The sequence below is a fragment of the Monodelphis domestica genome, chromosome 4 (assembly GCF_027887165.1).
Source record: "Monodelphis domestica isolate mMonDom1 chromosome 4, mMonDom1.pri, whole genome shotgun sequence".
Lineage (NCBI taxonomy): Eukaryota > Metazoa > Chordata > Mammalia > Didelphimorphia > Didelphidae > Monodelphis > Monodelphis domestica.
In genome coordinates, this window is record NC_077230.1 from 56,779,872 (window position 1) to 56,807,248 (window position 27,377).

Genomic DNA, 27,377 nt, shown 5'->3' on the forward strand with positions numbered 1-27,377 from the left:
TTAATGACCCAAGGGATGTGGAGCCATTTCCCCAGTAGATTCAACTAGCAAAGAAAAAGTTTGCTAACAGGATTAACTTTTACAAGACTGTATTGTTCAGTCATATCTGATTCTTTGTGACTACATTTCCTTCTCCAACTCATTTGACAGATGAGGAAACTGAGGCATATGGGTTAAGTGACTTGCCCAGGGTCACACAACTAATTAAGTATCTGAAACTGGATTTGAACTCAGGAAGATGAGTCTTTCTGACTTCAGGCCTGGCATTATGTCCAATACACTACCTTGCTGCCCTTTCATCATCTGACAATTCCTATTTGTGTTTGGTCTCTTTTCATTCTCCTACTTTTCTAGGTTAAGCTATCTTTTCTTTCTTTAATATAATTTTCTTTTTTAAAATATTTTTCTATGGTTACATGATTCATGTTCTTTCTTTCATCCCCTACTAGAGCTGACAAGCAATTTCGCTGGGTTATGCATGTATTATTAGTCAAAATCTTACCTTTTCTTTCTTTAAAAGCAATTCTCAATATATAATTTTTAAAAATTATGCCACTTGTTTCTCTTTTTTATCACATTCATTTTCTCTGTTCCCTTCCCCTTTACTTATCCATCTAGCATTCCTTTATAACAAAAATTTTAAAAGAGAATGAATTCAGAAAAACCCACTGACAGTTTCTGAAATTAAAATGTAAGCTTCTTAAGTCAGGAACTATTTTAGCTGCTGCTTCTTTTTTTCATATTCCCAACACCTAGCACAATTGTGCTAAATAAATGGTGATTGATGGTATATACCCATAATCCTATACATCTTCAAGGAGGGAAAAAATTAAACTTAGCTCTTCTCTCAGCCAAGCTTAGCTATTAAAATTACACAAAGTTTGTTTCATTTCTTTATGCTTTCTATTTACATTGTGGTAGTCATCATATATGTTGTTTGTGCTAGTTTTTCTTATATCATTCTGCATCTGTTCATATAAATCTTCCTATGTTTCTCTGATTCTTCCTACAGTTATATCCCATAACATTCTTTTACCACAGTTATCATTTTCTACTTCTTTGTAACCACAAAAAAAGACTCAATAGTAAATGTTTTCTATATTCTAAGACCATTTGTTATGTCTTTGATCTCCTTAGGGCATTTGTCTATTAGTGGCATATACTATTATGGCAACCAGGTACCACTGTAGAGTGTAGGATTTGAAATCAGGAAGATCGGAACTCAGGTCATGCTTCATACACTTACTAGCTCTGATGACCCTATAGAAGTAGAAGCCACTTAGCCTCATCTTAGTTTCCTTATCTGTAAAATGGAAAAATAGCATCCAACTCCCAGAATTGTTATAGGGATCAAATGAAATCATGTGTTAGGTGCTTTGTAAACCTTAAAATGCTATATAAATTCCAGCTTTTATTGGCAAATTCTTTGAGCCAAAGAATATAGACATTTAGCATAACTTCAAGTTGGTTTCCAGAATGGTTGGACCAATTCACAATTCTGCCAACAGTATAATTAGTGTGCCTCATACAACCTCTTCAACATGAATTATTTCCATCTTTTGTCATCTTTGCCAATTTTCTGGGTGGGAGGTGAAACCTCAGAGTTGTTTTACTTTCAGTATGCCATTTAAACACTGGGAATATTTTTGTTTAGTTTTATTCTATCCCTTGTTACTATGAAAGGATCCTTTTTAGATCTCCCTTTTCCTTTCATTCACCTACCTGATAAGACTTAGAATATTACCATAAGTCCCCTGTTTCTACTTAGCTCAACACCTATTTCAAAAAACACAAAACTCTGAAAGTATTTTGGTCTGAAGGGAGGAGACAGGCTTTATTCAAGATTATGTTTTTACAAAACCAGTTTGACCAAACTGTAAAAGAAAACCAGGCTTTAAAGCAAGAACTAATAAAGCAAAGCCAAAACACCAAGAAATTAGAAGAGAACATAAAATATCTCACCGACAAGGTGATAGATCTGGAAAACAGGGGGAGAAGAGAAAATTTAAGAATAATTGGACTCCCAGAAAAGCCAGAAATAAACACCAAACTGGACATGGTGATACAAGATATAATCAAAGAAAATTGCCCAGAGATTCTAGAACAAGGGGGCAATACAGCCACTGACAGAGCTCACAGAACACCTTCTACACTAAACCCCCAAAAGACAACTCCCAGGAATGTAATTGCCAAATTCCAAAGCTATCAAACAAAAGAAAAAATCCTACAGGAAGCCAGAAAAAGACAATTTAGATATAAAGGAATGCCAATCAGGGTCACACAAGACCTTGCAAGTTCTACGCTGAATGAGCGTAAGGCATGGAACATGATCTTCAGAAAGGCAAGAGAGCTGGGTCTCCAACCAAGAATCAGCTACCCAGCAAAACTGACTATATACTTCCAAGGGAAAGTATGGGCATTCAACAAAATAGAAGACTTCCAACTTTTTGCAAAGAAAAGACCAGAGCTCTGTGGAAAGTTTGATACCGAAAATCAAAGAGCAAGGAATACCTGAAAAGGTAAATATTAAGGAAAGGGGAAAAATGTTATCTTCTTTTACTCAAACTCTCTTCTATAAGGACTACATTTATATCAACCTATGTATACTAATATGTGGGGAAAATGTAATGTATAAATAGGGGGTAAAGAAAGACCAAATAGAATAATGGTTCTCACACAAAGATTCACAGGGGAAGGGGAGGGGAAGAAAACTCCTATAAGAAGGAGAGGAAGAGGGGGGGGGGTTTACTTAAACCTCAATCTCAGGGAAATCAACTCTGAGAGGGAAAAACATCCAGATCCATTGGGATCTTGAATTCTATCTTACCCAACAAGGGTAAGGAGAAGGGAAAACCAAGGGGGGGAGGGGGAGAGGGAGAACAAAAAGGGAGGGAAAGAGAGGGGGGAGGGGGAGGGAACAAAAAGGGAGGGACTAAAAAGGGAAACATCAAGGGAGGGGACAAGGGGGACTGATTCAAAGTAAATCACTGGACTAAAAGGTAGAGCCGAAGAAGAAAAGGTTAGAATTAGGGAAGGCAATCAAAATGCCAGGGAGTCCACAAATGACAATCATAACTTTGAACGTGAATGGGATGAACTCACCCATAAAACGTAGACGAATAGCTGAATGGATTAGAATCCAAAACCCTACCATATGTTGTCTTCAAGAAACACACATGAGGCGGGTTGACACCCACAAGGTCAGAATTAAAGGATGGAGTAAGACCTTCTGGGCCTCAACTGATAGAAAGAAGGCAGGAGTGGTAATCATGATATCTGATAAAGCCAATGCAAAAATAGACCTTATCAAAAGGGATAGGGAAGGTAATTATATTTTGTTAAAAGGGACTCTAGACAATGAGGAAATATCATTAATCAACATGTATGCACCAAATAATATAGCACCCAAATTTCTAATGGAGAAACTAGGAGAATTGAAGGAAGAAATAGACAATAAAACCATACTAGTGGGAGACTTAAACCAACCATTATCAAACTTAGATAAATCAAATCAAAAAATAAATAAGAAAGAGGTAAAAGAAGTGAATGAAATCTTAGAAAAATTAGAATTAATAGACATATGGAGAAAAATAAATAGGGATAAAAAGGAATACACCTTCTTCTCAGCACCACATGGCACATTCACAAAAATTGACCATACATTAGGTCACAGAAACATAGCACACAAATGCAAAAAAGCAGAAATAATGAATGCAGCCTTCTCAGATCACAAGGCAATAAAAATAATGATTAGTAATGGTACATGGAAAACCAAATCTAAAACCAATTGGAAATTAAACAATATGATACTCCAAAACCGTTTAGCTAAAGAAGAAATCATAGAAACAATTAATAATTTCATCAAGGAAAATGACAATGGCGAAACATCCTTTCAAACCTTTTGGGATGCAGCCAAAGCGGTAATCAGAGGCAAATTCATATCCCTGAAAGCTCATATTAACAAACAAGGGAGAGCAGAGATTAATCAATTGGAAATGCAATTGAAAAAACTCGAAAGCGATCAAATTAAAAACCCCCAGCAGAAAACCAAATTAGAAATCCTAAAAATTAAGGGAGAAATTAATAAAATCGAAAGTGATAGAACTATTGATTTAATAAATAAGACAAGAAGCTGGTACTTTGAAAAAACAAACAAAATAGACAAAGTACTGGTCAATCTAATTAAAAAAAGGAAGGAAGAAAAGCAAATTCACAGCATTAAAGATGAAAAGGGGGACAGCACCTCCAATGAGGAGGAAATTAAGGCAATCATTAGAAATTACTTTGCCCAATTATATGGCAATAAATACACCAATTTGGGAGAAATGGATGAATATATACAAAAATACAAACTGCCTAGACTAATAGAAGAGGAAATAGAATTCTTAAATAATCCCATATCAGAAATTGAAATCCATCAAGCCATCAAAGAACTTCCTAAGAAAAAATCCCCAGGGCCTGATGGATTCACCTGTGAATTCTATCAAACATTCAGAGAACAGTTAACCCCAATACTATACAAACTATTTGACATAATAAGCAAAGAGGGAGTTCTACCAAACTCCTTTTACGACACAAACATGGTACTGATTCCAAAACCAGGCAGGTCAAAAACAGAGAAAGAAAACTATAGACCAATCTCCCTAATGAATATAGATGCAAAAATTTTAAATAGGATACTAGCAAAAAGACTCCAGCAAGTGATCAGAAGGATCATTCACCATGATCAAGTAGGATTCATACCAGGGATGCAGGGCTGGTTCAACATTAGGAAAACCATCCACATAATTGACCACATCAACAAGCAAACTAGCAAGAACCACATGATTATCTCAATAGATGCAGAAAAAGCCTTTGATAAAATACAACACCCATTCCTATTAAAAACACTAGAAAGCATAGGAATAGAAGGGTCATTCCTAAAAATAATAAACAGTATATATCTAAAACCAACAGCTAATATCATCTGCAATGGGGATAAACTAGATGCATTCCCAATAAGATCAGGAGTGAAACAAGGATGCCCATTATCATCTCTACTATTTGACATTGTACTAGAAACACTAGCAGTAGCAATTAGAGAAGATAAAGAAATTGAAGGCATCAGAATAGGCAAGGAGGAGACCAAGTTATCACTCTTTGCGGATGACATGATGGTCTACTTAAAGAATCCTAGAGATTCAACCAAAAAGCTAATTGAAATAATCAACAACTTTAGCAAAGTTGCAGGATACAAAATAAACCCACATAAATCATCAGCTTTTCTATATATCTCCAACACAGCTCAGCAGCAAGAACTAGAAAGAGAAATCCCATTCAAAATCACCTTAGACAAAATAAAATACCTAGGAATCCATCTCCCAAGACAAACACAGGAACTATATGAACACAACTACAAAACACTCGCCACACAACTAAAACTAGACTTGAACAATTGGAAAAACATTAACTGCTCATGGATAGGACGAGCCAATATAATAAAAATGACCATCCTACCCAAACTTATTTATCTATTTAGTGCCATACCCATTGAACTACCAAAATACTTCTTCACTGATTTAGAAAAAACCATAACAAAGTTCATTTGGAAGAACAAAAGATCAAGGATATCCAGGGAAATAATGAAAAAAAACACATATGATGGGGGCCTTGCAGTCCCAGACCTCAAACTATATTACAAAGCAGCAGTCATCAAAACAATTTGGTACTGGCTAAGAAACAGAAAGGAAGATCAGTGGAATAGACTGGGGGAAAACGACCTCAGCAAGACAGTATACGATAAACCCAAAGATCCCAGCTTTTGGGACAAAAATCCACTATTCGATAAAAACTGCTGGGAAAATTGGAAGACAGTGTGGGAGAGACTAGGAATAGATCAACACCTCACACCCTACACCAAGATAAATTCAAAATGGGTGAGTGACTTAAACATAAAGAAGGAAACCATAAGTAAATTGGGTAAACACAGAATAGTATACATGTCAGACCTTTGGGAGGGGAAAGGCTTTAAAACCAAGCAAGATATAGAAAGAATCACAAAATGTAAAATAAATAATTTTGACTACATCAAACTAAAAAGCTTTTGTACAAACAAAACCAATATAACTAAAATCAGAAGGAAAACAACAAATTGGGAAAAAATCTTCATAGAAACCTCTGACAAAGGTTTAATTACTCATATTTATAATGAGCTAAATCAATTGTACAAAAAATCAAGCCATTCTCCAATTGATAAATGGGCAAGGGAAATGGATAGGCAGTTCTCAGATAAAGAAATCAAAACTATTAACAAGCACATGAAGAAGTGTTCTACATCTCTTATAATCAGAGAGATGCAAATCAAAACAACTCTGAGGTATCACCTCACACCTAGCAGATTGGCTAACATAACAGCAAAGGAAAGTAATGAATGCTGGAGGGGATGTGGCAAAGTAGGGACATTAGTTCATTGCTGGTGGAGCTGTGAACTGATCCGACCATTCTGGAGGGCAATTTGGAACTATGCCCAAAGGGCGACAAAAGAATATCTACCCTTTGACCCAGCCATAGCACTGCTGGGTCTGTACCCCAAAGAGATAATGGACACAAAGACTTGTACAAAAATATTCATAGCTGCGCTCTTTGTGGTGGCCCAAAACTGGAAAACGAGGGGATGCCCATCAATTGGGGAATGGCTGAACAAACTGTGGTATATGTTGGTGATGGAGTACTATTGTGCTCAAAGGAATAATAAAGTGGAGAAGTTCCATGGAGACTGGAACAACCTCCAGGAAGTGATGCAGAGCGAGAGGAGCAGAACCAGGAGAACATTGTACACAGAGACTAATACACTGTGGTATAATCGAACGTAATGGACTTCTCCATTAGGGGCGGTGTAATGTCCCTGAACAACTTTCAGGGATCCAGGAGAAAAAAAACACCATTCATAAGCAAAGGATAAACTATGGGAGTGGAAACACCGAGAAAAAGCAACTGCCTGAATACAGAGGTTGAGGGGACATGACAGAGGATAGACTTTAAATGAACACTCTAATGCAAATACTATCAACAAAGCAATGGGTTCAAATCAAGAAAACATCTAATGCCCAGTGGACTTACGCGTCGGCTATGGGGGGTGGGGGGAGGAAAAGAAAATGATCTATGTCTTTAACGAATAATGCTTGGAAATGATCAAATAAAATATATTAAAAAAAAAAAGATTATGTTTTTAAAATATAAACAAGAATTAGTTTTGTTTTTCTTTCCATGACTCCTAAGGTATAATTCTCATAATTCCAATATCTTCTATCTTACCTCTATTAAAGTATGAGGAGGGAAGAGGGTATATAACTTGACTAATAGATACTATCACTCTAACAACAACTATAAACTCCAATATGTGATGCTTTAAGGTTAGTGGGTGGCACAGTATATAGATCACTGGGCTTAGAATCAGGAAAAATCATCTTCATGATTTCAAATCTGTCCTCAGACACTAATAAGTCACTTAACCCTGTTTGCCTCTGTTTCTTCATCTGTCAACTGAGCTGGAGAAAAAATGGCAAACCATTCCAGTATCTTTGCCAAGAAAACCCCAAATGGAGTCACTGAGAGTCAGACATGACTGAGAAATGACTGGAAAACAACACGGTTTTCTATATGTTTTAAGATTTGCAATGTGCTTTCTGCACAAGATCTATATCTGAAATTCTCCTGTTTTTCAATTCTGCCTCTGAGCTCCTTCAAGTTAATTTAATTTCCACCTTATAAAAGAAGCCTTTCAATGGAAGTCATTTCCTTGGTAATCCTATATATTTTGTTTTCCAGATTTAAAAACATTATTCTCAGGAGTACACAGGGTTGGCCAGATTTCCGAGGAATTCATGACACTCACAAACAAATAAAGAACCCCTAATGTACTGTTGATGTCTGATATGAACCTAGTTATTTTCTTGTGTGCCTCCTATTGATGAATGTTAGCTCCTTGAGAACAGAAACTGAGTTTCCCTTTCTTTGTATCTCTATAACTTAGCACACTGCTTTCCATGCAGAATAACTATTAATCAGTGTTTATTGACTATCTTGTAGGGTAAAATTATCTCTGATTTTTAAGTGAGAGAGTTGTGGCTCTCCAAGGTGCAAGTAAATGGCTACGGTGACATTAGAACCCAGGTTTCCTAAGTTCAACGGCTAACCTGCTTTTTTCATGGTGCCAATAGTTTCCATAATTATTGTCTTGCAATTTCAGAGTTCTTAGTTTCTTTCTTGAAAGTGTATCATTTGATGAAAGCTCCTTTATAGATACAGGACCCCAAATATTAGAGGAGGCAAGGATAACTGATTTATGCTGCTCTCCCCCTAATATAGTGGTACAAGCCCTTTTTCTGGAATTTGCTATAATGCTTCTGTAGTCTTTCCTGACCTCATTGCCTAATGATTAAGGATATAATCTAATCTTAACCAATATCCCACAGGGAGTAGAAAGCTCCGTAAGTCTGAATAGGAGAAACATTGTTTCCTGCTTAAACATACAACTATTACAGACATTCTCTTGTATTAAATAGAACTCAAAGGTTATCATTATTTGTTATAGAAAAATTTTTGATCAAATGCTTCTTGGGTTTCATCATCCAAACAATTACACAAGTGATTTCTAAGGCCCTCTTCCAACTCTTTTAAGTTTATGATTCTGCAAAAAAAAAAAAAAACAAAAAAAACTATGTGTGATCTTTACCATTAAGAAAATTTAATCAAATGAATTCTTGAATTGTGTCTACAGTAATTGTGTGGTCCATGCTTGAAGGAAGTACTACCAGTGCCCTAAATCAGTATAGAATACAAACTTTAGGAAGTTGGTTTAAATAACAAAGGGGAAAACTTTCAACTGTTTATTTTTAAAAGAAAGATACCTGCCTTTATTTTTTAAAATGTGTAGACAAAAACAGCCAATTGAATCCTTAGTGAAAGAGAAATATTTGGTTTTTGATTAGCCCTTAGAGAATAAAATAGTGTAGGTATGTTCGTATGTTAATATTGAAACAAAAGGATGCATTTAATGGCTTTCTAACTTTCTCTCCTCCAGAATATATAGTTGTTTTAAAATTTTTTAACATAAAGATCAGCAAACACAATTCAAAATGCAAAGAAAATAATGAGGATTCTATGTGAACCCATGACTTCTGTTATGAAGATTGGATTTTTTAAAGTATATATTAAATTATCAAGCTAGTAACAAACTTCTATTTATGACCTCTTCTGTTCTTTCTTTTTTATCTGTATCACTAATTATTAATTCATCCCTCCAATGGAATGACCTACCTCCCCCCAAAAAATATTTATATTTAAGCAAAATAAATCAAAACATTGACCATGCCAAAAAATATTTGTCACATTCTAGTCCAATACTTCTCAGCCAAGAAGACTGATGCTGAGGCATGCTTTACCATCTGTCTTCTGGAGTCATTATCTGTGTTGATTGGAGTTCTGATGTCTTTTTAAATTGTTTCCTTCTACATTGTTGTGGTCATCATATAAATTGTTCTGGTTCTTCTCATCTCACTCTTCATTAGTTCAAAAAAGTCTTTCTCTGAAATACTTTTTCAGAGAAAAAACATCAAAGTTTCTCTGAACCTTTTATGAAGTCATCATTTTCATCATGTAGTATCCATTACATTCATATAACACAGATTGTTCAGCCATTTCTCAGTCAATGGACACTCACTTTTCCCCCATTTTCTCTCTCTTTTTTTTTATTGGCAATACTTGAATTTATTTCTTCTATTAAAGGTCCATTTCTGCCCTCTGTAGGATTAAACTCATTATTTTGTGGAATGTTATACTTGGTGATATTTTTGCTTTTCGGTGTGTCATGTTCCAGGTTCTCCTACCCTGTCTATAGCATGGTGCCTTATCATAATAGTTGCATAATGACCTGTGATAACAATTGTGGTTCCTTGGTTCATTATCTTTCTTTTTTATTGCTTATGGTATTTAAACCAAAAATTCTGGATTTTTTTTTGTGCCATTTTGGATGTGTTCAGTTTAGGTTTTCTTTTAGGAAATGACCTGCACATTCTCTCTATTTGAACTTTGCTTTATTGTCTTCATATTTCAAGATATTTTTCTTGTTGAATTTCTTGAAATTTTCTATCCTGATATCATATCATTGTTTTTAGGGAGGTCTATGATTCCTTAAATATCTCTTTATCTTGTTGGTTGTTTTGATAGTAGATATCGTATATGTTCTAATTTTTCAAGTTTGGAGGGGTGGTTTTTTTTGGTCTTGTTTTGTTTTTTGGTGTACTATTGAACCATTGCTTTCATTTTGCTCCTTCCGTGTATGCAGTTTTGGGGTATGGCTTTCCATTCTCTCTTCTAGGTTATTTTTTCTTTCGAAGTGCCCCGATTTCATTCTTTATCCCTCTTTTCATATCTGTCTTTATTGCTTTCATCTACTCTTGAAGTCCTTGTGGATGACTTGCTTCATTTTTCTGGGTTTATGCTGAATTGTGTCGTCCTAGCATTTCATTGTGGGATTGTGTAAATTTGAACTTATTTCTTTTTTTTTAATTTAAACATTATTTTATTTGGTCGTTTTCATACATTATTCATTGGAAACAAAGATCGTTTTCTTTTCCTCCCCTACCCCTCCCCCCACCTTTCCCTCTCCTATAGCTGACGCATGATTCCACTGGTTATCACATGTGTTCTTGACTCAAACCCGTTTCCCTGTTGTTGGAATTTGCATTATAGTGTTCATTTAGAGTCTCTCCTCAGTCTTATCTCCTCCAACCCTGTAGTCAAGCAGTTGCTTTTCAGCGGTGTTTTTACTCCCACAGTTTATCCTCTGCTTGTGGGTAGTATTTTTTTTAGATCCCTGCAGATTGTTCAGGGATTGCATTGATACTAATGGAGAAGTCCATCACCTTCGATTGTACCACAATGTATCAGTCTCTGTGTATAATGTTTTCCTGGTTCTGCTCCTTTCGCTCTGCATCACTTGAACTTATTTCTTTACTGAAGTGTCTGAAGTTCTTCAGTTCCCTCATTTGTAGCTACAGCTTCAGTTGAGGATTGTGACTTTGTATTAAGACAAAGTTCTACCTACTTCTTGGATTGGGTGGATAGACTTAGTTGTTGTCTCTCATATGCAGTGCTCCAATGAGATGACATTGTAGCAAATCCTGGCCCTTACCAGTGCCAGTACCCTGCCACAGTTTTGAATGAAGTGTTCTTGAAACTCTCTGTAGTCCTTAGCTGGAAAGCTGCCAGGAACAACATAGCCTCTTTCTAAAGGTCTGACCTGGGGCCAGGAGCAGGAAGAAGATCTCACCTATAGGGCCTGTCCATTGCTGCAGTGTAAGGGCCCAACTGCCTTCTAGCCTGGACTTAAAAAAAAACACAAAAAACAACCTTACCTTCTTCTGTCTCAGAATCAGTATTGTGTATCAGTTCCAACACAGACGACCAGCAAGGGATAGGCAACTGGGGTTAAGTGACTTGCCCAGGGTCACACAGCTAGGAAGTACCTGTGACTAGATTTGAACCCCGAACTTCCTATCTGCACACCTGGCTCTCTATCCACTGAGCCACCTACCTGCCCCTTAACTGGGAACCGGCAGTAAATCTCTTCAGTGTATTTCATTTCATATTCTTTCATTTATTCTTGTGTGTTTCATAGGGAAGCTGGGATTGACCAGAACCTTTCATCTTGCTAAAAGTTTTCCAAGATATAATTTTCTAGTACATAGGTAAGAAATGATTATAAGCTTTAAGGAGATATTAATGTACCCAAACTTGCTTGAATAATGCCTATTTGTACCAAGAAATTTGTTTTTTTCTTTTCCTTTTTTTTTTCAGTGAGATAAGGGTTAGGAGGGAGAAGAAATGGTGGAGGTTTTTAATAGGTGGGGTGGTACTACAAGTTTGAAAAACCTGCATGACTTTTAAAAAGAGATCACATTAGTTTAAGCACCTACTTGGTGCCAATCACTGTTCTAAGTGCCAGAGATACCAAAAAAAAGAGAGACAATCTCTGTCCTGAAAGAGCTTATAGTCTAATGGTGGAAGACAACATAGAAAGGAAGGCCGAAAAGGGATGAGCACACCCAGCACAAGGGCATGGTGGATTCCAGCCCAAAATGTAAATTGGGTGGGAAATGAGGAAGTGACTGGCCCAAGAACTCTTTTTAAATGAAGGCAGTGGGAGGAGTTCTTTGCTCCAGCCTCCAGGCCTCCCTCCAGTCAGAGAGGCAGAGAATACTGACAGTAACCTGAGAAATCTGAGGCCCAAAAACTGATGCAGTCTCCCAAAACGATGAGTTACTGGTAAAGAGGTTTTTTCCCGAGGATATGATGATGATGGAATCCGAATCAAAAGAGAGCCGCTGGTTTGGAAAACATGTTTTACTTTGTTATAAGAGATTTCTCAAGAAGTGGGAATAATCTGTAAATGTTTATAATGTAAAAATGAAACACATCATTGAAACCGAAAGTGTAAAAAAGAAGTCCTGCTTGGGAAATTATTTGTCTACTGCTTTAGAATATTCAGCATACTTTCAAATATATGATCCTCAGAGCAGCCTAATCAATAAGCACCTTTTCAATAGCATCCCCAGCAAAGGCTCATCCAGATTCTGCTGGCTGCCTTCAGTACCTCCCAAGGCAGCCTATTCCACCTGGGAACATTTCTCATTGTTAGGCTACCAAGCCTAAATCTGCCTTTTTTAAACTTCTACAGATTTTATCCTTTGCTCCTGCTTATCCTTTCTGGGGCCAAGAAGAACAAATCACATGGCCCCTTCTCTGCTTGATAGCCCCTCGGTTCCTCGAAGCCAGCTATCATAGTTCCCCTGTATCTTCTCCACTGCAGACTAAGCTCTCAGCATTTCTGTATCCTGACCTTTTGTAGAGGCATCACAAAGCTCTTTGCCATCACAGTCACTTTCCCTTAGACTCTCCAGGTGGTCAGCTTCCTTCACAACTAAAGAGGCAAATGGTGGCCCAGGGTACCCCAACAGGAAAACCCCTCCACAGCCTGATGGACAAGCCATGGATGTGTACATGCCAGCCATGGGTTAGTATAGACCTGTATCTCTAGGACAATCCCAAAGCAAACTTTGTTCAGATACTTTGACTTGGACCTATGTCAGAATCCTTTTTTTCCTCCCTTGTTCATACTGGCCCGAAGAGTCAAATATTACTGCTCTGCCTACTTCTTAGAATTTCAATTAAATCCTGGAAAATCTTGAGATTTTAACTTGGGTTGCAAATTTGTAGAGGAATAGGTACTTTGACCGCCAACATATTCCACCATTCTGTAAACCATTTGATGAGTAAAATAAACCACAAGACCTATAGACTTTGATTCCACCTCTGACTGAACTAGATTTCTTCAAACAGCACTGATAAAATGCGACAGTTTTGTTTTTGTTTTTTAATAAAGCCTGTTGATACCTCTGAATCCCATAAGTTACATCTAGGCTAATTCTGCACACTGATTGGGCTTGATTTCTTTTCCTGATGTTTAAAAGTAGCTTCTTATATACCATGTACTCCTTATTTCATCCAAGCAGGCATCCACATGACAGTACAGGGATGACACCTTGCCAGGACCATTAAAGGTGAAAAAAATTCAACTTTGTCAAGAGGGAAGCTATGTGACTTAATGGATTGAAAGCCAGGCCTAGGGCCGGGAGCACTTGGGTTCAAATCTGACCTCAGATACTTCTTCTCAGACAGACAGTAAAGGTGGGGGGTGGGGTGGGGGGGAGGAGCCACATTCAGCTCCTCTATAAAAACAATAAAAGTTGATTCTGCCTGAAAACATGCCATCCCCTTTAAGGACCTTCAGGGCTGTCTCAGTGTGCTTGCTCTTGGGTAAAAATTATTGTGGCCCTGATGAAGAGGGGCAAACTGGGGAGACCTGGGTGTGTGGTCAAGAATGGACTGTCCCAGTGTCCTTCAATGGAACCCCTTCTTATTATGATGACCTGAATACTCAAAGTCCCAGCTACCATCCTAGTTGTATCTCTCTGCTCACCTCATGCCTCAACCCTGAGTGTTTTGGATTAGACTCTTGAACTTCCTGTTTGTTAAAATGCATCACTATAAAAGACACTTTGTTACATGTATTGCTGGTCTGTCTTTTTGTGTAAAACACTCTCTGAGTGTCGTAGATATTGTTTGAAATGAGGGTATAAGGCAGAAGATATTTATGATGTGCCACTGATAGGGTTTTTTTTTTCTCTTCAACTAGAAAAAGTTATTTATCTGTAAGTGATCAGGATAGATGATGAATCTCATAAATAGTAAGATATTAGAATTTGGAAAGGTCTTAGAAATTCCCACTCCTACACAATAGTAAACAAAAAGTCAGTTATAAACCAAAAGCATGCTTTGCCTGGAATGTAAGTGGATTATTTGAAGTCGTATGATTTAGTATGGTTTTAACTATCATCTTTTAAAAACTACTGTGGGGGGGGGGTATGTTCACTCTAGGTTAGGAGGATGATAGCTTTAGGGTATTTGTATAGATGCATTTCCTTGAGATTGCTTTCATTTCCATTATTTCCCAATGTACTTCCAAAGAACTATGATTTCATCAGCTTTGATCTCCCCTCCACCAAATCCTGTAATGCTTCAAGAGTGAATGGCTGTGCCCCCCAAAACATTCATCATCTTGTGGCCAACTTTCTGTTGATGACTTTTCTGAATTTAACTAGGTTGGTGTCAGTGGTTATGGATTCTGGAACACTCAGTATGGAGGCTGGGGCATCAGATCAAATGGATCCAGATAGAGAGGGACAGATTATTGGTCAGATGACCTAGGTGGTCAAATGTGAGGCAGAAGAATCATCTGGGGTCTAAGCCCAGCAATAGATAGAGGGAATAAGTGAGCTAATTTGGGCCTGCACCAGTAAGATGGGTTGAACCCAAGACAGGGAACTCCAAAGAAGAATGGATTAATTTTCCCTCAGATAAAGAGGCTGGATTGTGGAAGATTTAGGAGAGCAGAATCAGGCAAATGGTGAGATCTCCTGGATAAGATATGAAATTTAAGTATCAAGTCACCCAGCTTTACTGTCCTTCAGTTATCCAGGCATAAAATGGAAAATACACTGAAAACACAATAATTCTGTTGCTACAGATCAGAGTAAGGCAGCTCTTTCTTGGATTCCATACAAGAGAGATTTAGTCACTGAAGTACCAAAAGCGCATCATGGAACAGACCCCCCAGATAGTGTGTGGTGAGGCTCCACTATCATATTACCTCCTGGAGGGTGATGAGATTATTGACTGTTGTATAGTTAGAGCAAAGGATTGTGCAAATATGACTTTTCTTCTAAAAAAATACTGAGGAGTAATACCACGAATCTTTTTCTCTGGGTCAGACTAAAGGCTCACACAAGGTGGAGGGAACAAAGCTTCTGCTACCTAGAAGATTTAGGTTGTATTATGAGTAATGTTGAGGAGAATGCCCTTTATCTCCTGCACAAAAACAGAACAAGGGCAGCTAGGTGGCTCGGTGGATTGAGTGTCACTCCTGAAGTTCAGAAAGACTCTCCTTCATGGTTCCATCTGACCTCAGACACTTACTAGCTGTGAAACTCTAGGCAAGTCACTTCATCCTGTTTGACTTTGTCTTCTCATCTGTAGAATGAGCTGAAGAAGAAAATAACAAACCACTCCAGTATCTTTGCCAAGAAAGCCCCAAGTGGGTTGGACAAAACTGAAATAAGTGAAGAACAAGAACAGAATTATATCAGTGTGGGATACTCCAAAAACTTCATTCTCTCTGGGTGGAAGGAAAGGCTCCATATCCATTTCCATCCTATGATCAGAGCAACTTGGGGAATGTCCATTGTCCGTTCTGTGACACAGCATGGGCAGCCTTGTTTTGGAGGAGAGAGAATGATTTGAAGAAGCTTCTGTTCCTTTTAAACCAATGGAAACATCTGTTCTTCTGCACAAAAGGAAGAATCAAGGAAAATGGAACTTGCAGAGAATGCATTCCAGATGACAAATGGAAAGATGTGTAGGGGTTATCCCATTTTGCAATATGAAACATATACAACCTTGACAAGTCTTATAAAAATCACTAATTTGCTTTCCTTTTAGTTCTTTTATCTAGTACCTTGTGGTTAAATTAGTAGCTTGAAGGGGTGAGGTTGCTAGTGGTGTTGAGATGAGGGGGACTCACCATCACTTTGAGACCATTGTTTCTGCTTTCTTTTGTATGATGTCATTTCTCTTATCCATTTTGTGTTTATTTGCTGTCTGAATCCATATCCATTTATGTGTCCTTGGATCTGAAGTATCGTTTATGTATTTCTGTGTTGTTAATATTTTTAATTGGTGTTTTTAAAGTAGATGTACTTTGTGTATTTGGCAAGCCAACAAAGTTGAGAATTAAAAGTACAGATTTTTAAAAAGTAACCATATAAGGTAAAAATTCCCTGTGTGTGTGTATGTGTGTGTGTGTGTGTGTGTAAACGTCAGGTTTTATCAGCCATGATATTCATTAATATTTATTGTAACAGTTTACAGTGCAGACCTTTGATTCCCTCAGGAATATGCATAATCCAGATGATGTAACTTTGGAAAATGTAATAAATCTATAGTTGAAACCACTTCTTCTAATGGGAAATTTCTTGAGGGTTATAAAGCTAAATTGCCCCACTAGGATGAAGGAAGCACTGACTAGAGTTATAGACAGTCATCATTCACCTCTTCCTAGTCCCCCACCCACCCCCTTTTTTTTGTTGGAATGTCATGTTACGTTTTGAGTGTTATTTTGGATTTTGCTTAGCTTTTAGATCCTCTCACTAAATGTTGTTTTGTCATCCCATAGTTTTTGATGAATATACAAGACTATAGAGGTATTAAACATAAGGCCATTATTTACTTTTTCCGTTATTTGTGGTTGTTTTTATATATTCTGCCATGGTATCCTGAAGTGATAAGGTAAGGGGTTTAAATAGAAGCTTAACATGCTAAAATTTCATAGAATGGTGTTGGTGGTCCTAAGCTTGGAATCAGAGGATTTCACTTCACCTCTACTACTAACTAGACTTTGGACCTCAGTTTCCCTATATGTAAAATGACTGACTTTGTAAGCAGTAATATTCTCAGATTTTATGAGATGGAACCAACTCTATAGGACATCTGGTCCAGTCATCCACCTAAGGAAGCAGTATCTTCTATAAATATCCCTCACAGATGACTCACTCAACTTTTGCTTGAATATTACTAACTCCTTATTATGGAGGACTCACTCATCCCATTCCGTTTTGAGACAACTTCAATTGATTAAAAGTTTTTTCTTATATTGTTTGAAATTAGTCTCCCTATTCATCCCACAGAATAAATCTAATGATTCTTCCACATAACATTCCTTCAGATATTTGAATGCCTACCACCATGCACCCATTGTTTTGTCTTTTCCATGATAGGTATCAAGAATTCCTTCTTATCTCATGCATGGTTTCTAGAACCCTCAGATCATCCTAGTTGCCCCAATTCTTGAGTTTCAGTCAGCATCTACTAAAATGTCACTAAACACATCAGATAAAATTTGATCCATGTCAAGTATATTATGACTATTACCTACTTTGTTCCAATCTCTATGTTTCTGTTAAAGAAGCTTCAAACTTTTAGCTGACATGTGCCATAGTTAGTTCACTGAACTTGTGGTTCCCACTCCTTTTTTTTTTAAGAATTGAATCTCTTGAGTCCTGTATATTTATAGGTGCTAATTTAGCACACATACATTAGACTTGATATTTATCTCTATTAGAAAACTTCATTTTATTATCTAGATGCTATTGTTACCTTTTAAAGTCCTATTTCTGCCCTTCTAGATTAGGAATCTCCTGCAGACATGAAGTGCTGACATGTCTTCTTTCAAATCCTTAGTGAAACTATTGAACATAACATGACCAAGCACTGTGACATCCTTTTACTATAGAGACTTCCTTGTACAAGTTGGCAGGAATCAGCATTCTTTGTATATGATCTTTCTACATATGAATTCATCCACCAGTCCTATAATCAGGGCAACCTTTGTCTTTTAGGTTGAGTTAGTATTGAACATTAGGTAATTCTTTTCACAGATCGTAGATCATAGAGTTAGGGCTGGAAAGGGCCTTTCAGAAGTCATCTATGAATCTAATTCTTTTACTTCTTGTTGAAGTTGTGTCCAGCTCTATGATGTTATTTGGGGTATTCTTGGCAAAGATACTGGAGTGGTTTGACATTTCCTTCTTCAGCTCATTTTACAAATGAAGAAACTGAGGCAATCAGCATTAAATGACCTGTCCAATATCACACAGCTAGTAAGTATCTGAGGCCAGATTTGAACTCAGGAAGATGAGTCTTCCTGACTTGAGGCTCAGAACTTTGTCCACTTCACTCTCATTGCCATGCATATGGTTTAATGGCACCTATTTCTATCAGGGTCTGCTATCACTGCCTCATCTAAACAAGCTAGTGACATGTTGTACAGTGGATAAAACTTGCCAGTTTTTCTAATCTTTCCATCATATTTATGAAAACAGTTATTTTGTATCTACTTAGAGATTATGTTTACCTCTCCTTTTTATTCTTCTTTCTCTTTTTCTTCCTCCTTATTATGCTCAGTTGTTTGTTGGGGTTTTTTTCCCAAAACTGTGGCCAAAATTCTTTTGTATTGTTGTGATTTTTTTCCCTGAGTTATGTAAAGTTTTAAGTCTTGGAAATAGATATTATTCAGTTTAGCAGGTTTTTACTTCCCCATAAACGATTGCTATTGTACAGGGCCCCATCAAAATAGTTTGGAGACTTAGTCAGAACTGTTCTAATAAATGTAATGTGTCGGATTTGAAAAACTATTTAGAGAGCAGAGTCTTTGTGAAGTTATATGGGCCACCTGTATAAGACGTAACTCTTGAGGAGAATGAACTCAATGGACCATGCTGTACTTGGAAAAAATAGCTTTTTTTCCCTTTTCTTTTCTTTTTTTTTCTTCTGCTCTAACTGAATTAAATCAAGCTGGCAGCCTCTGAGCAATCTTTATTGAGAGCCCTGGATGGGAGATAAATGGAGCCTGCCTGTCTGAGCTGCTGTAGCATCCATCTGCAGTGCAGGTGGGTGTTGGCCACAAGTCTAGGTGACCAACTACTTGCTTACTTTTAGTTCCTTTTCTGACTTGGATTGGAGAGAGAGCTTTTTTTAAGTCCTAGGGAAGAAAACAAAGCTTCCACCTTCCCAATCATGAAGAAGGAGTTTTAGAAAGACTTGGATTCTGACTAGCAGTGGATACAAGTACAGGACTCTTGGAATCTGTTCTTGGCTCTCAAAATTGCCTCTGACTTTGAAGAAGTCAGCTGCCCTCCTTGCTTCGGTTTCTCCTCCTGTAAAATAATATTCCCTCTGGCATTAATACTTACCTCATAAGGTTATCTAGAGGATAATGGTAGTAATAATGCCTTGCATGTTTACATCATTCCCTTCAGAGTAGAACTCAAAAGCACTTTGTAAACATTGAGTCCAAACCTGATGGGAAGGGAGAGTTTTTGAAGATGTACTAAGGACTAGTAAGGTATATTTTAACACCCTGAGAAAGATATCGTTTGGTAAACGTCTCCAGGGGACTAAAAGTGTTCCATCACCTATACATTATCTTCATCCTTTGCTGCTGGGTACAAAAAAAGCATTGAGTTGAAGGGCAACTAAAGTGGTTCAGTGGATTGAGAGCTAGGCCTAGAGATGGGAGGTCCTGGGTTCAAATCTAGACTCAGACATTTCCTAGCTATGTGACCCTGGGCAAGTCACTTAACCCCTATTGCCTAGCCCTTATCTCTCTTCTGCCTTGGAGCCAATATACCATATTGATTCGAAGACAGAAGGCAAAAAGTTCATTTTTTTTTTTTAACTGAGAGGACTGGTAGAGATTGAGAAAAATGGCCATTCTGCATTTTTGGACTAAGACATTGATAAAAGTTGGGCCTTAAGGATCAGCATAAACTCCTTATTCCTGAGGAAAGGCTCAGATGAGGGAATATAGATAAGACATTTTACAAATTTTTAAGGGCTTTATGAATACCACTTGTTGATATTCTTACACTCTTGAGAGCTGCAGCACAATTTGGCACTAACCCCATCCCAGACAAGACTGGGGAGCCAGTGAATAATCCAGGGTTACATCATTTGGAGACTAATATTTACTCTTCAAGTCTATTGTGTAAAAGTTTGGGAATATTCTGAGCATGTGTTATGGGGAGAAGGGGAAGAAGAGATGCACAAAGCCTATCACTGCTTGACCTGGCCCATGTTACCTTTGAAATGGTTACAGACGTTAGTCTAGTGATCTTTGTTCTAAAGAAAACCAGGCAATCGTTTCATTTTTTCTTTCTGGAGTTATGGCTATGTATTTCTAATACCAAGGCACCAAGAGACAAGCGGCTTTGTCCAAGATTAGATGTTGAATTGCTGACAGATTCCAGGAAAAGAGTAGTCTTTCGATTGTAAGTCACATTGTGGTGTAATTGGGATGCTTTCCTGACAGCTAAAACTTTTTGTTTACCCTACTCCATCCTCCTCACCCCCCAAATTATAAATATCTAAGTTAGGACTCTAAACATCATTTATCATTAGTCTATTCTGGCTCAGTAGGGTTGGCCATATATTGTCACTACTATTAACTTTGCCTTCCTGGAAGCTTCCTACAAGTTTTCCCTGGTTAGAATACTAGTAAGCTGTAGGAAAAGAAGCATTGCAATGGCTTCCATCTTTCTTTTGTCTTGGGAGTTGGAATTAGTTCTTTTCCCTTGAATGGTCTAGACCATTCCTTCTTCCTGCCAAATGAAAGGTTTGAAGTTAAGAATAACAAGCTTTTCCTGACTTACAGAATTCTTTTAAAATTGGCTACCCCTACACCAAGTCATCATTAGATAGATGGTGGTAGAGTGGAACAACTTCTGGACGTAGTCCAATGGTATGGATTCAAATCCAGTTCTGACACCACAGAAAGAAAACTGACTTTGTTCCAAGTTGACGAGACATTTCTCACTGAAGTAAACATGGTGAACCCAGTGTGGCACATTCAGCCTGTCCCTTAGCTAAGATAATAGAAAGCGGAGTTAGATTCCAGGGATTCGCATGTGGAAAATGAATGCTGCTGAGAGATTCCCAGACTGCAAATTCATCAAGAGACTCTGATGATATCATAAAACGCGAGGGACTGGTGTCCTACAGCAGCATCAGAAATCTCTCCTGGTCTAACCTTTGTTACCCGTTCCATCCCTACCCATTAGTTAGTACATCTTAACACAGCAGTAACACAGCCTTCTTTGCTGTTTCGACTGCTGGGCACAGCTGCACCCAGTCATTCTTTCCAGTGTAAATAATGGTTCATGTTTCCACAGGCTGTCGCGAGATCTTTCTGTGCTTATGAAATGAACCAACCCATGTCACCACCCTCATTTGGAAAGATTTAACATATGGATGAAGCTAGAGAACAACATAAGAAAGCCAGGTTTTTCCCCCTCTCCCTACATACATCTTGTGCCATGTGAACATTTAGATTGGCTTGGGTGGTACTAATTTGTCCTATAACGAATGTGGGCCAGAAAAATTATATCATTTCCATCGATCTGATTTGAGCATTTCTCTTTAAGCATTTTTTCTTTCAAGTTTTATGTAAAGAATAAATGTCCTTTTCACAAGATGGCATTTTACAAGCCAGAAATGACTTCGTCAGGAACTCCTTTTGACCCTGATGCCATTGGTATTGAGAACAAGAGGTGTGTATAGCACCAAGTCAGAAAGATGAGGCAAAAAAAAAATCACTCGTGGCTTCCTTTTTCCACTCCCAAGGTAAAGTATAGAAGAGTAACAATTTGGGATAGAAAGGCAGTATAACAATAATAATAAATTTATCACCTTAAGGTATATGAAGGACTTTTTTGTAAAAAATGGTAATTTCCATGTCAAAATTGATGTTTATCCACAGGAAGTAGACAAAGCCTACTAAAATGCAGAGGATGGTAAATCTAATCAAAGTGATTAAGGTAGAGTGAGAAAAGCCTTTGCTATGGATGGAGTCAGAGCACCTGAACTAAATCCTTATTTCCCCTGTGACCTTGAACAAGTCACGGAATTTCCTGGAAGTTGAGCTTCCTCAGCTATCAATGTGGAAATCATACTAGATTCTGATCCTATATCTGAATAACTAAAGCAAAATAGTAAAACTTCATAATCAAATTACTCTATTTTCACCTGTTAAGTTATATACAAAGGAAAAAGACTTACATATAAACAAAATGGTAGGATGAATTTCATTATCTCTCTTTTTTCCTTCTTATTTATGTAGCTACCTAGTTGGACATTTTCAAAATAGCAACCTGAAAATAAAAGTTTAGATCACTGCAGGCAAGAAAGCATTGATTAAATTGGCCAACTAATCCTTTTCAAACAGTCCCAATGACTTTCCATCTTGAACCCCCCGATCTATAAGAAGCAATCAAAAATATGGCATGCAAATACAGCTCTGTAGATGCAAATCTAGGAGGAGTTGAAAGAAATCAACTTAAGACACAGCGGTATAAACACTATCACACATATGCATAATATTGATGTACATTTATATATATATATATATATATATATATATATATATATATACTGTATCATGCGGGGGGTTTCCATTTGTACTTGTAAATGTTGAAAATCCAATTCTTTGGTCTTTTTTTATTTTTACATTTTACATTCAAATAAGGTTTTATAAAGTGAACAGTTTCTTGAGTGTATTAAATTTATAAACAATGCACAAATAGAAATGTAAAAGAAAACAATCCTTTGCCAAAAGGTCTAACTCGTATGCAATCAATAATTGATCAGCTTAATATTAAAAAAGCAATGGATTTCACCTTCTAACAAGAAATATGATAAGTGCAATCATGTATAAACAAGGGTTAAGGTAGAGGATAAGGATTGTTTTTTGCCTCTTATTGTATCCCTGGAATTGCTTATCACAGTTCCTGGTATATCATTGGCACTTATTAAAAATTATAGGCATTTAATAAATGTTAATCGATTGATTTTGGGGGTGTATATCACGAACCTCTTTGACAATCTTCTGAAATCTGTGTCTCCCTTCTCAAAATAAAGTTTTTAAGTGCATAAAATAAAATACATAAAACTACAAAAGAAACCAAGTATATTTAAATAGTTACTAAATTCTTTTTAAAAACAAGTTCACAGACTTTAGGTTAAGAACTCCTGGTGTAAACCCTTTTATCCCACATATTAGGGAACTCTGAATATTCGTATTCAGTTAGATGATTCTCTTATCTTTCTTTTATATCCCTGATCTGCATGTTCCATACATATAATCCATACATGGTCCACAAATAACCTTTCCGATAAAATAAAGGGGTTTTTTTTAAGACTAATGAAAAGAATCATGGGATTTTTGTTATATTCCTCCAATGTCTTGTTATTCCTCATAGCTTATTTAAAGTGAAATCTGTCTAAATTAGTCTAACACTGTTTCTGCTTTCTACTAAGCAGAGAACAAAGAAGGTTTTCTCAGTGTTTCTCTTAACTGTCATTTCAAAGACCAAACAGAATAATGTGTTCAGTTTTGATCTTTTAATTTGAAAGTTAAAATTATTCCTCTCATTTGCTTTTAAGTAATGGACAAGAATGTTTCCTTTGGTTAATATAGGAAGACTAATTTATCTCTGAAGACTTTACTCCTTCTAGTGTAGCAAATTTAGGTGCCAATATATGCAATATATGCTTCAAAGAGCAAACTGATTTCTTTTGGTTTGAACCTTCAATCTGTACCTGGTTTCTCAAGATAAGATTTTTCAAGGCTTCACTCACTCAGAAGCAGAAAAATTAAAAGGGCAGATTGGGAAAGAATGCCCAGCTATGTTAAAATCTGATTCCATACCATCAAATTTCACTAAATGCTATTAAACAACATTTCAGACAGACCATCTGCAAGACCCTTGGTGTAGAGGGGAAATAGATAAGTAACTGGGTAAAATTAGTCCTAAGCAAGCCAACATTTTATGTATTTTTAAATCTGATCCTCACCTTCTTACCTCCAGTCAAGAATTTGCACCAAATAACTCGATTATAAGAGACTTTGCAGTTCTAGATTTCTTCCTGTGACCCTCTTTTCTGAGTTTAATATTTAGTCATTTAATGTTGAGTCATACGTTAGCATTAGGCAATATTTTGTAGAAAAAATTATAGCTAATGTTTCCATAGTACCTTAACTACAAAGTATATTATCTCATTGGTGGTGAAGTAGGTAGAGCACTGGGCCTGGAGTAGGAAGATCTGACAAATCTTGTCGAAATTCAAACTTGCTACCTATTAGCTGTATGAACTTGGGCAAGCCACTTAACCTTTTTCTACCTCAATTTTCAGGACTGAAAAAATAGGTATAATTAAAGCACCTACCTTCCAGGGTTGTTGCAAGGATAAGGCACTTAAGTATAGTACCTGGCATATAATAGACACTTAATAAATATTTCTTTCTTCTACCACCACTCCTTTCATTTAATCTTTACAATAATCTTGTATCAGTAGGTATCATGGATGAAAACACTATGGCTAAGTCACAAATGGTCTATGGGCACAAATCTTTTAAGTGTAACGATAAGGTTTGAACTCAGATTTCTTGATTCCCAGTCCATAGTTCTTTCTGCTAAACGATCAGGCTTCTCATTTATCAAATTATTTAGCATCAAACTTTTCATTATTGATCACTATTGATATCATTAAATTTAAAATACCCCTTACTATGAAGTTGACCCAGGAAGAAGTATGGTCTAATTCATTAGTTATCAAAAGTTTTCCAGTCTTTGGAACACTTCAGAAAGGTAAAAGATATCTCAGCTCACCACTGTGCTGGCTCCTTGTTTGTAGCTTTAAAGAAGAAGAAGAAAAGAATTGAGGCTGAAACAGATCAGAGAATCAAAGATAAAAAATTGGAAAAGACCTCATCACTGAGGTGATACCAAGTTTTTATTAAATTTTTTCTTATATACTTAGAAACTAGCATCACCAACAAAAAACCCTTAAATAAACAAATGCAAAAAATGTGCAAAACTACAAACTATATTGTTTACAGTTGTTTTAAAATATGTAAATTATATATGTGTTCCAATATCAACATCCTCTGCTTTTGAGTTCCCTTTGGATTTGTTTTACTTTGATACTTTTTTCTCTTGATTTTGTGACTGTTTTTTTTAATGTAATCATAGCATATATTATTCTTATTCTCTTTTCTTCTTGTTTCATCTCTTCAAATATTTCTCTTTGTATTCTAATATTTGTCATTACTAATAACATAATACAATATATTACATTTAAATACCACAATCTGTTCAGCCATTTCTCCCAATCATTACATTTGTGTTATTTACCACCCCTGGATTAGTCAAAATTCTATTATATTTATACCTCAATCTTAAATCTTCTATCCATATACACTCCTTCAGAATACCTAGTCAACAATGCCATTCCCAGGGGCCATAGGTGACATTTTCCCATACGAGGATCAAACAGTTTGAACTTTTTGAGTTGCTTATGGTTGGTCTTTCGCCATTACCTTTCTATGTTTCTTATAGATCAAATTTTCTGCTAGTTCTAGGTTTTTCCCCAGGAATAGTTAAAACTCCTTTTGTTCATTAAATATCCATTTTTTACCTTTTATAATTATGTTCAACTTTTCTGGATATGTTATTCTTGATTGTAAGCCCAGTTCTTTTGCTATGAAATACTGCACTCATGTCCTGCATTCTTTTAATGTTGTGGCTGCTAAGTCTTGTGTTATTCTGACTGTAGCCCCACAGTATTAAAATTGGGGGGGGGGGTTCCTTGTTGCTTGTGGTATTTTACCCTTAACCTGTGAGTTACAGAATTTAGCAATGATGTTCCAAAGCATTTTCATCTATGGGCTTCTTTGAGATGTTGATTGGTATATTCTTCCAATTTCTGTTTTACTCTCTTGTTCTAGAACTTCTGGGCAGTTTTCCTTGATGATTTCTTGGGAGTATGCTGTCTAAACTTTTTTTTTTTTAATCATAACTTTCCAAGAGTCCACCTATTCTTACATTGTCTCTCCTTGATCTCTTTTCTAGGTTGTTTTTGTGATAATGCTTCATACTTTCCTCCATTATTTCATTATTTTGATTATGCTTTATTATTTCTTGTTATCTGAGGAAATCATTAGTTTCCCTTCTTAATACATTATTTTCTTTCATGAGTTTTTGGATTTCTTCTATTTGGGTGATCTTTCTTTCATGATTTTCTTAATTTACTTTTCTTGCTCTTATTTTTTCCCAACTTTTCTGCATCCTCTCTCATTTAGTTTTTGAATTCTTTTTGTAATCCTTCCAAAAATTCCTTTTGAGGTTGTGGCCATTTATTGCACTACTTTGCAGTTTTTAAATAGTTATATTTACTTTGTTATCCTCTGAGTTTGAGCCAACGTCTTCTCTGTCCCCATACTAGCTATCAATAGTTGGGTTTCTTTCTTTCTCCTTTGCTTGCTAATTAAAAAAAAATTAGCAGCCAGGCCAATAGACTTAATTAATTTTTATCTTTTTTTGCTGGAGTCACAGGATTTTTTTTTTCTGTTTATTTTTCCCTGGGTCCTACTTAGTTATTCCAGTTTTTATAGTTCTGGGTTCCCACTCAATCTCCAGTCCATGACTGACCTCAGGGATTCCAGTCAGAGGTTACAAGCAGCCAAGATGCCTCCTCCTGAAACTCCACTCTCTTGGGAGTGACAATAGCTGATGGGGCCCCAGTCCCTCAACAACCATACTCACCACTGCAAGCTCCTTCCTCATTCCTCTCCTACTGACTTCCTAGGATAGAGCAGGTATATAATATGCACCTCTCAGCCCCCCCAAAAGTCCTTTGCTGATTAGCAGGGAGGCTTGAGGTCCTGCCTTCAGGGCCTGGTGCCAATAGACTCTATAGTGTCTATTCCATCAGTCTTCAATCCCCAACTGTATGGGTAAGGGTGGTTCATCTCTAGTAGCCTATAGGTATTACAGCTGTTCCCAGGGCCTTGTGCCTGCTGATTCTTGTGGTCTACTCCAAGTTCCAGGACTCAACAAACAAGGTGAAGTACTGGTTCTGCTCCTGGGAGCTGTCATGTTGATTGTTAATAACATTCTGTTTGCTCTTTTCCTGCCCCTGTTAACAAGGCCAGGGTTCTATTACTCTGTAGTTGTCCCTGGCTGTTCAGCTTCACTTCTGACTTCTATCTGGTATTTCCCACTTTTAGCTTTGATTCTTGGGAGTTATTTTTGGTTGTTTGTAGGAGATGTTAGAGCAAGAAAGCTTCATACCCTATTCTGCCATCTTCCCACAATGTGTCTTTAAAA

General features: G+C 36.9%; 2 protein-coding genes across 7 annotated transcripts in view; one reads left to right on the forward strand and one right to left on the reverse strand.

Moving 5' to 3' along the window:
* Window positions 1-27,377, forward strand: part of CMSS1 (cms1 ribosomal small subunit homolog) — a 430,657-nt gene that overhangs the window by 186,431 nt on the left and 216,849 nt on the right. The gene's annotated exons all lie outside the window — the stretch shown is intronic.
* The window catches only part of FILIP1L (filamin A interacting protein 1 like), a 361,936-nt gene that overhangs the window by 182,708 nt on the left and 151,851 nt on the right, over window positions 1-27,377 (reverse strand). Inside the window, exon 3 of one of the 6 annotated variants that reach the window (XM_056793382.1) lies at window positions 24,879-24,903. The exons of the other annotated variants lie outside the window; for them this stretch is intronic. The gene's annotated coding sequence lies outside the window, so the exon portion shown is untranslated. The remainder of the gene's footprint in view (window positions 1-24,878; window positions 24,904-27,377) is intronic. 6 annotated transcript variants of the gene reach the window in all.